This window comes from Cherax quadricarinatus, chromosome 60 (genome assembly GCF_038502225.1).
Source record: "Cherax quadricarinatus isolate ZL_2023a chromosome 60, ASM3850222v1, whole genome shotgun sequence".
NCBI lineage: Eukaryota > Metazoa > Arthropoda > Malacostraca > Decapoda > Parastacidae > Cherax > Cherax quadricarinatus.
The window spans coordinates 6,079,015-6,092,350 of NC_091351.1; positions in this window are offsets into that span (position 1 = coordinate 6,079,015).

Below are 13,336 nucleotides of genomic sequence, written 5' to 3' on the forward strand. Positions count from 1 at the left end.
AGAAATCGTACACCAAATCCAGTCATTTCTGGAGTGAAATCACAGTCGATGCCTCCACTTCAAACCAACAGATACAGATATTAGTGCCGGGAAAAAAGTTCCCCTCCCCCCACCAGTACCACCAGTACCACCAGTACCACCAATCCGACGACATTCTTCTTTGCAAATATACAGGGTCTAAAGCCAGCAACGAACAACAAAATACCCTTCATCCATGGACTGCTTGCAGAGGCAAATGTAATGTTCGCGGCTTTCACAGAGACCCAAATAAAGGATTACTTGGACAACGAAATATGGATCCCAGGTTACAACCTATACAGAAGTGACAGAGTGAACAGGCAAAAGGGGAAGGTTTGCCTGTATATGGCAGAGTCACTTATTTGCACAGAACTGCTTAATGCTTCAAATGATGTAGTTGAAGTTTTAGCAGTAAAGATCGAGAACCAAAATTTAGTCTAGCTACAACCCTCAGGATGCAACGTACCAACAATTCCAGGAACAGCTGTTGAAAATTGACCAATTGACTAGTGTCTGGAAAATCTTCCAGCTCCTGCACCCAACATCTTGCTCCTGGGGGATTTCAACTTAAGGCACCTAAAATGGAGGAATATAGCAAATAATGTTGTTGCAGTGATAACACCAGGAGGCAGCTCAGACGAGAACTCACACACACACGAGCTTTTAAATCTCTGCACAAAATTCAGCATAAACCAGCAAATAATAGAGCCTACTAGATTGGAGAATATACTGGACCACATCTTCACTAACAATGATGATCTGATACGAAATGTCACCATATCAAAAACAATATACTCGGATCACAACAAAATCGAGGTTCAGACATTTATGCGCGGAGCCCCAGACTGACAAAATAGGATCAGTCATGAGGGAGCCTTCATCAAGTTCAACTTCAGTAACAAGAACATTAAGTGAGATCAAGTAAACCAAGTCCTAAACGATATAAGCTGGGAAGATAGACTAAGCAACACAGACCCCAACTTATGCCTAGAACAGATTAACTCTATGGCACTCGATGTATGCTCAAGGCATATTCCTTTAAGAAAAAGGAGGAGTAGATGTAAAATAGAAAGAGACAGGTGCTCCCTTTGCAGGCGACGGAAAAGAATAACAGAGCGGCTAAAAGAGGCCAATATATCTGCAATGCATAGGGAGACACTGGTCAAAGAAATAGCAAACATCGAACTAAAGCTTAAAGAATCTTATAGGAGTCAGGAATCGCGGGAAGAACTAAAAGCCATAAATGAAATCGAAAGAAACCCAAAGTATTTCTTTTCTTATGCCAAATCAAAGTCGAGAACAACATCCAGTATTGGGCTCCTACTTAAATAAGATGGGTCCTACACAGATGACAGCAAGGAAATGAGTGAGCTACTCAAATCCCAATATGACTCAGTTTTTAGCACGCCGCTAACCAGACTGAGAGTCGAAGATCTAAAAGAATTTTTATGAGAGAGCCGCAGAATTTGGTAAACACAAGCCTATCTGATGTTATCCTGACGCCAAATGACTTCGAAAAGGCGATAAATGACATGCCCATGCACTCTGCCCCAGAGCCAGACTTATGGAACTGCAAGAAGCACGTGCTTTTAACATCCTATGGAGAGGGAGCATGGACACTGGGGTCGTCCCACAGTTACTAAAAACAACAGACATAGCCTCACTCCACAAAGGGGGCAGTAAAGCAACAGCAAAGAACTACAGACCGATAGCGCTAACATCCCGTATCAGAACTAGCTACAAGCAGTATTAAAACAGGGAAGTGTTTTTGGGTATGCCCAAATGAGATAAATCTGTGGACTAAAATCACGAGGGTATTAAAAGAGGATAACATCAAAGCTGCTTTCATAGAAAATCTGGAAGCTTTCTACAACAGATGGGAACATAAAAAGTCTGGGCTGAATGGTACTGCCCCTGATACTGGCCATGTAGTCAGAAACTGTAAGGCTGGAGGTGATGTCCTGGTAGTCAGTAAATGTGGGGCTGACAGTGCTGTCCTTGGAGACAGTAATGGTGAAGCTGGAGGTGCTGTCCTGGGAGACAGTAATGGTGAAGCTGGAGGTGCTGCCCTGGGAGACAGTAATGGTGAAGCTGGAGGTGCTGTCCTGGGAGACAGTAACGGTGAAGCTGGAGATTTTGTCCAGGTAGTCGGGAATTATACGCAGGAAGGAATACATATAAATGACCTCATAGGGGACAGGAGCCGTAGTGGGGAAACAAGTGTAGTCAAAGATAAGATAAAACCAATATTGCAAACTAGAAATACCACAGGAAATAGCAAACAAGAGGACTCCACTAGCAATAGTGAGGATATATTACCAAAAACAACTGGTGGGAGCTCCATTGTTGATGCTAGGGAGGATAGGAACAAGACAGGTAAACATGCACCAACAGGAAATGCAGTCACAGAAACCCAAGGCAAACGGAAACCAAGCCTGTGCACATACTATGCACTTGGTATCTGAAGACATGGGAAATCTGGAAAAACAGACGGGACGTGCAACTATGACCACCCTAGAAAATTCCGTGCCCATATGACAACAGGAAAATGCAAACTCCCTTCCTGTAAGCTTTTTCACCCTGAAATGTGTACCTCTTCAGTACAGGAAAGACTGTGCTATAACTTAAATTGCCAGGCACACCATCTAAAGGGGACAAAAAGATACAAAACATCCAGGCCATGGGAAAACCTGGGTAGCCACAGCCACTCAAGAGGGAGAGGTTTTTTAGTGCCAGGAAGGAAAAAAAACTGGCAGGAAATGGCAGAAATCGTACACCAAATCCAGTCATTCCTGGAGTGGAACCACAGTCGATGGCCTCCACTCAAAACCAACAGATACAGATACTTATGCCGGAAAAAAAAATCCCCCCCCCAGTACCAACAATACCACCAGTCCGATGACATTCTTCTTTGCAAATATACAGGGTCTAAAGCCAGCAACAAACAACAAAATACCTTTCATCCGTGGACTGCTTGCAGAGGCAAAGGCAATGTTCGCGGCTTTCACTGAGACCCACATAAAGGATCACTTGGACAACGAAATATGGATCCCAGGTTACAGCCTATACAGATGTGACAGAGTGAACAGGAAAAAGGGGGGGGGGGTTGGCCTGTACATTGCAGAGTCACTTGTTTGCACAGAACTGCTTAATGCCTCAAATGATGTAGTGGAAGTTTTAGCAGTAAAGATCGAGAACCAAAACCTAATCATTGTGGTAGTCTACAAGCCTCCGGATGCAGCATTCCAGCAATTCCAGGAACAGCTGTTAAAAATTGACCACTGTCTGGAAAATCTTCCAGCTCCTGCACCCAACATCTTGCTCCTGGGGGATTTCAACTTAAGGCACCTCAAATGGAGGAATATAGCAAATAATGTTGTTGCAGTAATAACACCAGGAAGCAGCTCTGATGAAAACTCACACGCACACGAGCTTTTAAATCTCTGCACAAAATTCAATTTAAACCAGCAAATAATAGAGCCTACTAGACTGGAGAATACACTAGACCTCATCTTCACTAACAATGATGATCTGATAAGAAATATCACCATATCAAAAACAATATACTCAGATCACAACATAATTGAGGTTCAGACATGTATGCGCGGAGCCCCTGACCGACATAATGAGATTAGTCACGAGGGTGCATTCACCAAATTCAAACCAAGTCCTAACCGATATAAGCTGGGAAGATATACTAAGCAACACAGACCCCAACTTATGCCTAGAACAGATTAACTCTGTGGCACTCGATGTAGATGTAAAAGTAGAAAGAGACAGGCACTCCCTTTACAGGCGACGGAAAAGAATAACAGAGCGGCTAAAAGAGGTCGATATATCTGAAATGCGTAGGGAGACACTGGTCAGAGAAATAGCAAGCATCGAACTTAAGCTAAAGGAATCTTATAGGAGTCAGGAATCGCGGGAAGAACTAAAAGCCATAAATGAAATCGAAAGAAACCCAAAGTATTTCTTCTCCTATGCCAAATCAAAGTCGAGAACAACGTCCAGTATTGGGCCCCTACTTAAACAAGATGGGTCCTACACAGTTGACAGCAAGGAAATGAGTGAGCTACTCAAGTCCCAATATGACTCAGTTTTTAGCAAGCCGCTAACCAGACTGAGAGTCGAAGATCAAAATTAATTTTTTTTATGAGAGAGCCACAGAATTTGGTTAACACAAGCCTATCTGATGTTATCCTGACGCCAAATGACTTCGAACAGGCGATAAATGACATGCCCATGCACTCTGCCCCAGGGCCAGACTCATGGAACTCCGTGTTCATCAAGAACTGCAAGAAGCCCCTATCACGAGCCTTTACCATCCTATGGAGAGGGAGCATGGACACGGGGGTCGTCCCACAGTTACTAAAAACAATAGACATAGCCCCACTCCACAAAGGGGGCAGTAAAGCAACAGCAAAGAACTACAGACCGATAGCATTAACATCCCATATCATAAAAATCTTTGAAAGGGTCCTAAGAAGCAAGATCACCACTCATCTAGAAACCCATCAGTTACACAACCCAGGGCAACATGGGTTTAGAACAGGTCGCTCCTGTCTGTCTCAACTATTGGATCACTACGACAAGGTCCTAGATGCACTAGAAGACAAAAAGAATGCAGATGTAATATATACAGACTTTGCAAAAGCCTTCGACAAGTGTGACCATGGCGTAATAGCGCACAAAATGCGTGCTAAAGGAATAACAGGAAAAGTCGGTCGATGGATCTATAATTTCCTCACTAACAGAACACAGAGGTAGTAGTCAACAGAGTAAAGTCTGAGGCGGCTACGGTGAAAAGCTCTGTTTCACAAGGCACAGTACTCGCTCCCATCTTGTTCCTCATCCTCATATCTGACATAGACAAGGATGTCAGCCACAGCACCGTGTCTTCCTTTGCAGATGACACCCGAATCTGCATGACAGTGTCTTCCATTGCAGACACTGCAAGGCTCCAGGCGGACATCAACCAAATCTTTCAGTGGGCTGCAGAAAACAATATGAAGTTCAACGATGAGAAATTTCAATTACTCAGATATTGTAAACACGAGGAAATTAAATCTTCATCAGAGTACAAAACAAATTCTGGCCACAAAATAGAGCGAAACACCAACGTCAAAGACCTGGGAGTGATCATGTCGGAGGATCTCACCTTCAAGGACCATAACATTGTATCAATCGCATCTGCTAGAAAAATAACAGGATGGATAATGAGAACCTTCAAAACTAGGGATGCCAAGCCCATGATGACACTCTTCAGGTCACTTGTTCTATCTAGGCTGGAATATTTCTGCACACTAACAGCACCTTTCAAGGCAGGTGAAATTGCTGACCTAGAAAATGTACAGAGAACCTTCACGGCACGCATAACTGAGATAAAACACCTCAATTACTGGGAGGGCTTGAGGTTCCTAAACCTGTATTCCCTGGAACGCAGGTGGGAGAGATACATGATTATATACACCTGGAAAATCCTAGAGGGACTAGTACCGAACTTGCACACGAAAATCACTCACTACGAAAGCAAAAGACTTGGCAGACGATGCAACATCCCCCCAATGAAAAGCAGGGGTGTCACTAGCACGTTAAGAGACCATACAATAAGTGTCAGGGGCCCGAGACTGTTCAACTGCCTCCCAGCATACATATGGGGGATTACCAATAGACCCCTGGCAGTCTTCAAGCTGGCACTGGACAAGCACCTAAAGTCGGTTCCTGACCAGCCGGGCTGTGGCTCGTACGTTGGTTTGCGTGCAGCCAGCAGTAACAGTCTGGATGATCAGACTCTGATCCACCAGGAGGCCTGGTCACAGACCGGGCCGCGGGGGCGTTGACCCCCGGAACTCTCTCCAGGTAAACTCCAGGTCATAAAAATCTTTGAAAGGGTCCTAAGAAGCAAGATCGCCACCCATCTAGATACCCATCAGTTACACAACCCAGGGCAACATGGGTTTAGAGCAGGTCACTCCTGTCTGTCCCAACTACTGGACCACTACGACAAGGTCCTAGATGCACTAGAAGACAAAAAGAATGCAGATGTAATATATACAGACTTTGCAAAAGCCTTCGACAAGTGTGACCATGGCGTAATAGCGCACAAAATGCGTGCTAAAGGAATAACAGGAAAAGTTGGTAGATGGATCTATAATTTCCTCAGAAACAGAACACAAAGAGTAGGAGTCAACAGAGTAAAGTCTGAGGCGGCTACGGTGAAAAGCTCTGTTCCGCAAGGGACAGTACTCGCTCCCTTCTTGTTTCTCATCCTCATATCTGACATAGACAAGGATGTCAGCCACAGCACCGTGTCTTCCTTTGCAGATGACACCCGAATCTGCATGACAGTGTCTTCCATTGCAGACACTGCAAGGCTCCAGGCGGACATCAACCAAATCTTTCAGTGGGCTGCAGAAAACAATATAAAGTTCAACGATGAGAAATTTCAATTACTCAGATATGGTAAACACGAGGAAATTAAATCTTCATCAGAGTATAAAACATATTCCAACCACACAATAGAGCGAAAAACTAACGTCAAAGACCTGGGAGTGATCATGTCGGAGGATCTCACCTTCAAGGACCATAACACTGCATCAGTCGCATCTGCTAGAAAAATGACAAGGTGGATAATGAGAACCTTCAAAACTAGGGATGCCAAGCCCATGATGACACTCTTTAGGTCGCTTGTTCTATCTAGGCTGGAATATTGCTGCACACTAACAGCACCTTTCAAGGCAGGTGAAATTGCTGACCTGGAAAATGTACAGAGAACCTTCACGGCACGCATAACGGAGATAAAACACCTCAATTACTGGGAACGCTTGAAGTTCCTGAACCTGTACTCCCTGGAACGCAGGCGGGAGAGATACATGATAATATACGCTTAAAAAATCCTAGAGGGGCTAGTACCAAACTTGCACACGAAAATCACTCTCTTCGAAAGCAAGAGACTCGGCAGACGATGCAACATCTCCCCAATGAAAAGCACAGGTGTCACTAGCACGTTAAGAGACAACACAATAAGTGTCAGGGGCCCAAGACTGTTCAACTGCCTCCCAGCATACATAAGGGGGATTACCAATAGACCCCTGGCTGTCTTCAAGCAGGCACTGGACAAGCACCTAAAGTCGGTACCTGACCAGCCGGGCTGTGGCTCGTACGTTGGATTGCGTGTGGCCAGCAGTAACAGCCTGGTTGATCAGGCCCTGATCCACCATGAGGCCTGGTCACAGACCGTGCCGCGGGGAAGTTGACCCCGAGAACTCTCTCCAGGTAAACTCCAGGCAGGTTAGGTTAGGTTAGGTAACACACTAGGAACGACAAGGCTCTTAAAGCCGGGAGTGGATCTATTAGCGACCAGCGGAGAGGCGGGGCCCAGGAGCTGTGAATCGACCCCTACAACCACATATAGATGAACACATTGACAATACACAGACCGAGAAGTTGATAAGACACATTTGCAACTCTTATGTACCTTTGTTACTGAAACGTTGAAGCAATACCATTAATATGAAATGGATATACGTACATTATAAGCAATTAATCAGTATTTACTCTTAACTATTCTTGCTGACACTGTCTCCAAGTTATACCGTAGTTACTACTTTCTTTGCCTCAGCGGGATCTCCAAGACAACCGTACACTAAAGTCGCCTCTGTACACTGAAGTCACCTCTGTACACTGAAGTCACCTCTGTACACTGAAGTTGCCTCTGTACACTGAAGTCACCTCTGTACACTGAAGTTGTCTCTGTACACTAAAGTCGCCTCTGTACACTGAAGTCACCTCTGTACACTGAAGTTGCCTCTGTACACTGAAGTTGCCTCTGTACACTGAAGTTGTCTCTGTACACTGAAGTCGCCTCTGTACACTGAAGTTGCCTCTGTACACTGAAGTCGCCTCTGTACACTAAAGTCGCCTCTGTACACTGAAGTCGCCTCTGTACACTGAAGTTGCCTCTGTACACTGAAGTTGCCTCTGTACACTGAAGTCGCCTCTGTACACTAAAGTTGCCTCTGTACACTGAAGTCGCCTCTGTACACTGAAGTTGCCTCTGTACACTGAAGTCGCCTCTGTACACTGAAGTTGCCTCTGTACACTGAAGTTGCCTCTGTACACTAAAGTCGCCTCTGTACACTAAAGTCGCCTCTGTACACTAAAGTCGCCTCTGTACACTGAAGTCACCTCTGTACACTGAAGTTGCCTCTGTACACTGAAGTCGCCTCTGTACACTGAAGTCACCTCTGTACACTGAAGTCACCTCTGTACACTGAAGTTGCCTCTGTACACTGAAGTCGCCTCTGTACACTGAAGTCACCTCTGTACACTGAAGTCGCCTCTGTACACTAAAGTCGCCTCTGTACACTGAAGTCACCTCTGTACACTGAAGTTGCCTCTGTACACTGAAGTCGCCTCTGTACACTGAAGTCACCTCTGTACACTGAAGTTGCCTCTGTACACTGAAGTCGCCTCTGTACACTGAAGTTGCCTCTGTACACTGAAGTCGCCTCTGTACACTGAAGTCACCTCTGTACACTGAAGTTGCCTCTGTACACTGAAGTCGCCTCTGTACACTGAAGTTGCCTCTGTACACTGAAGTCGCCTCTGTACACTGAAGTTGCCTCTGTACACTGAAGTTGCCTCTGTACACTGAAGTCGCCTCTGTACACTGAAGTCACCTCTGTACACTGAAGTTGCCTCTGTACACTGAAGTCGCCTCTGTACACTGAAGTTGCCTCTGTACACTGAAGTCGCCTCTGTACACTGAAGTCGCCTCTGTACACTGAAGTTGCCTCTGTACACTGAAGTCGCCTCTGTACACTGAAGTCACCTCTGTACACTGAAGTTGCCTCTGTACACTGAAGTCGCCTCTGTACACTGAAGTTGCCTCTGTACACTGAAGTCGCCTCTGTACACTGAAGTTGCCTCTGTACACTGAAGTTGCCTCTGTACACTGAAGTCGCCTCTGTACACTGAAGTCACCTCTGTACACTGAAGTTGCCTCTGTACACTGAAGTCGCCTCTGTACACTGAAGTTGCCTCTGTACACTGAAGTCGCCTCTGTACACTGAAGTTGCCTCTGTACACTGAAGTCGCCTCTGTACACTGAGGTCGCCTCTGTACACTAAAGTTGCCTCTGTACACTGAAGTCGCCTCTGTACACTGAAGTTGCCTCTGTACACTGAAGTCGCCTCTGTACACTGAAGTTGCCTCTGTACACTGAAGTCGCCTCTGTACACTGAAGTTGCCTCTGTACACTAAAGTCGCCTCTGTACACTGAAGTTGCCTCTGTACACTAAAGTCGCCTCTATACACTATAGTCGCCTCTGTACACTAAAGTTGCCATCGTTTCTCTGCCGTCCTCCTGGAGCCTCAACACCATCACGTCTACCACACACACTGCCGGAAGGAATTGCCGTCCATAAATCACCTACAGACATCTTAGATCCTGAATCAATAATTGATTAGATTTTGCCGCCGAGGCTATTAATTTACTGGGCATCCCATATCCATCCTGTGGATGCAGACCCAAAAATATGTGGATACCCAAAAGACCTAGGAACTAGAGTACAACTAGATATGCATATTTTCAATTTATAGTTTATCTGTTACAAGTAAACTTAGGACAAGGGATAGATATAGCTCTTCAAAACCAGCCTCAACGCAATGACAAACAGTCAAGTTCGATCCAAGGAAAGGGATGAATGGTTCAATTCCATGGATGAAGAGCCCCTAACTGTTTTCAAGGACGTCATAGCAATTAATAACGAATCAATAAATATTTTAATAACTTTTCATTTAAACTTTTTTTTTTTAACGTGTGATAAATAACAATAACGTTTAGTTTTTATAATTTAAATATTTTATTCATTTTCGCCAACACAACAAACGCCTTCATTCAACCGTTTAATGAATAAGCGATGTTTCGGAGGTTCCACCTCACAGTGTATTGAAATATTAATTAAACGCCTCCTCTCTGACCGCATATTAATGTCGTAATAGCGTTTAATAATGAAGGAACTCGTTGAAAGTGGAATACAACTGATAGTCTTGGAGAAGTGATGAATAATAGTCAGAGATCCTGTCTCAGCTGAATCTAGAATAACAATTAATTAGTAAAACTCATCGAAAACTGGAGAGGATCTTCAGATAACAGCGAGAAATTGAGAATTGTCTCGTCTGTCGGTCAAGAACACTGGGATTTTTCAAATAAATGATTCACACAAACACACACACACACACACACACACACACACACACACACACACACACACACACACACACACACACACACACACACACACACACAAAAATGAGTCAGAGAGATAGGAAGTATTTCTTCAGTCATAGAGTTGTAAGGCAGTGGAATAGCCTAGAAAATGACGTAGTGGAGGCAGGAACCATACACAGTTTTAAGACGAGGTTTGATAAAGCTCATGGAGCGGGGAGAGAGAGGGCCCAGTAGCAACCGGTGAAGAGGCGGGGCCAGGAGCTAAGACTCGACCCCTGCAACCACAAATAGGTGAGTACAAATAGGTGAGTACACTGCAGCGTAAGGGGGGGTCTGGCAAACCTAAGGATAGCGTTCCGATACCTCAGTAAGGAATCGTTCAAGACTCTGTACACCTTTTACATCAGGTCCATACTGGAGTATGCAGCACCAGTTTAGAATCCACACCTGGTCAAGCACGTCAAAAAATTAGAGAAAGTGCAAAGGTTTGCAACAAGGCTAGTCCCAGAGCTAAGGGGATTGTCCTACAAAGAAAGGTTAAGGGAAATCGGCCTGACGACACTGGAGGACAGGAGGGTCCGGGGAGACATGTTAACGACATATAAAATACTGCGCGGAATAGACAAGGTGGACAAAGACAGGATGTTCCAGAGATGGGACACAGAAACAAGGGGTCACAATTGGAAGTTGAAGACTCAGATGAGTCAAAGGGATGTTAGGAAGTATTTCTTCAGTCATAGAGTTGTCAGGCAGTGGAACAGACTAGAAAGTGACGTAGTGGAGACGGGAACCATATATAGTTTTAAGACGAGGTTTGATAGCGCTCATGGAGCAGGGAGAGAGAGGACCCAGTAGCAATCAGTGAAGAGGCGGGGCCAGGAGCTATGAATCGACCCCTGCAACCACAAATAGGTGAGTACACACACACACACACACACACACACACACACTAGGTTCACACGATGAGTGGACCAAGTGGCGACCAGTGAAGAGGCGGGGCCAGGAGCTATTAATCGACCCCTGCAACCACAATTAGGTGAGTACACACAATCATAGAGTTGTCACGAAGTGGAACAATCTGGAACGTGATATAGTGGAGGGAGTATCCACACATAACTTGAAGAAGAGGTACGATAAAGCTCTTGGAGCAGGGAGAGAGTGGACCTAGTAGCGACCAGCGAAACCAGGAGCTGTGAATCGACCCCTATAGCCACAAATAGGTGACTACACACACAGACACGCACACACACAAAGGAAGTGGTGGAGACAGGCTCCATGCAGTTTTTAAGACCAAGTGCTATAGGGCCCACGAGGCTAAGAGGGAATCAACCTGTGCAACCACAAATGGGTGAGTACACACATCCACACCTGATGGGATTGATTCAGATGTATCTCTGTTTCCTGATGGTGTAAAACTAATGATAAGAATAAAAACAGATGAGAATAGGGAAAGACTACAAATGGATGCGGCAAACTGCAAGATTTGTCAGGTAAGTGGTTGCTTGAATTCAAACCCAGTAAATGCAAGATTATGAAGATTGAGGAAGGAACAAGGAGACTGAACATGAAGTATAGACTCTGGAGACAGACCGGGAGTTGCGACTCAACCTTTGCAACCACAAATACTTGAGTATATATAAAAAGTAAAGTCAAGTGTCTATTGACAAATGCCTTAGACAAATGGTAGTTAAGTCCCTTAAAGGAAGAAATACACATAAATATTTACTGTATTAATTTATCACATTAGTGGGTTAAGAGTAATAATATTATTCTCATGGTATACAGTCTTTTTGGCTAGGCATCAACTTTTTTTTATCATTACTAATCGACTGCAACAATGTGTTTCAGCATTTTGCTGCACCAATGGTAATTATTATTAATTATTATTATTATTATTATTATTATTATTATTATTATTATTATTATTATTATTGTGAAAATTATTATTGTATGAGCATATTACCTGCATGAAGTTTACAGGGCATTTACCTGAATTATTACATGCAAGTAATTTTGGTGAGGTAAGTGGGACTTAAGTCACAGCAGGTCATTGAACTGTAACTCATTCGATGCCCACTCCCTACCACTCTCACAAAAAAACTATACCTGACAATATATTAATAATTATAATATTAAAATCAGCTACTCTGGTACATTAAAGTTATGTGGACTGCATGTTATTTTGGTTTACTTGCTTGGTACACAAAAATATAACTATTAATGCAATACATATAATACAATAGTGTGATTAGAAAAGAACTTTGTATTACCATTTATCATTTAATAGCTGTAGATGGATACCACCACAACACCTGCCTAACACCTAGGCCCTACACTGGCCAGCTAGAGATCTAAATGCAAGAACTAATGGTGCACTTCCCTGTGAGTGATCTGTCATTCACATGTAATTCTTGAGGTCCCGCAAATTTCCTGCCCCAATTCTTCAGCAAGGGACATTAACACGGGTTCCTATTGCAAATTCAGGCCGAAGCACCCCAATTTGGCCTCCGAGAACGCCCGATCACATTGCACACCTCGAACCAATGTTCACACATTTAATTCAATATTGCGACTCTCTCCCGGTATCAATCAGCAGCTGTTCTACACCCCCTCACTCGAAATTTCTCGAAAGGGTCAAATCAGCATCATATTTTATTACACAATTATTGTATTATTCGAATTTACACAAACTGAATTTAGGAAAATCCAAAACTTTCCACAATTATTATTATTATTATTATTATTATTATTATTATTATTATTATTATTATTATTATTATTATAAGAGTGTTTATAAATATCTTCAAGAGATAGTGTTTTATCACAGAATTATAAAATTTGTGAAAGTGACCGATTTTAATATTTTCCAGCACAATATTTATAAGTCGATGAGTTGTGCAAGCTGAAGAAATAGTACATAACTTAAATATTAATCGTCAGAACAATAAAACCGTTGCTATAATTTTGGTGGACATTACCGTGTAAGAGCAAGCCACAGATGAGCCTGAGCAGGAGTGACCTGTGGTGTGGCCGGGAGTGACCTGTGGTGTGGCCGGGAGTGACCTGTGGTGTTGCCGGGAGTGA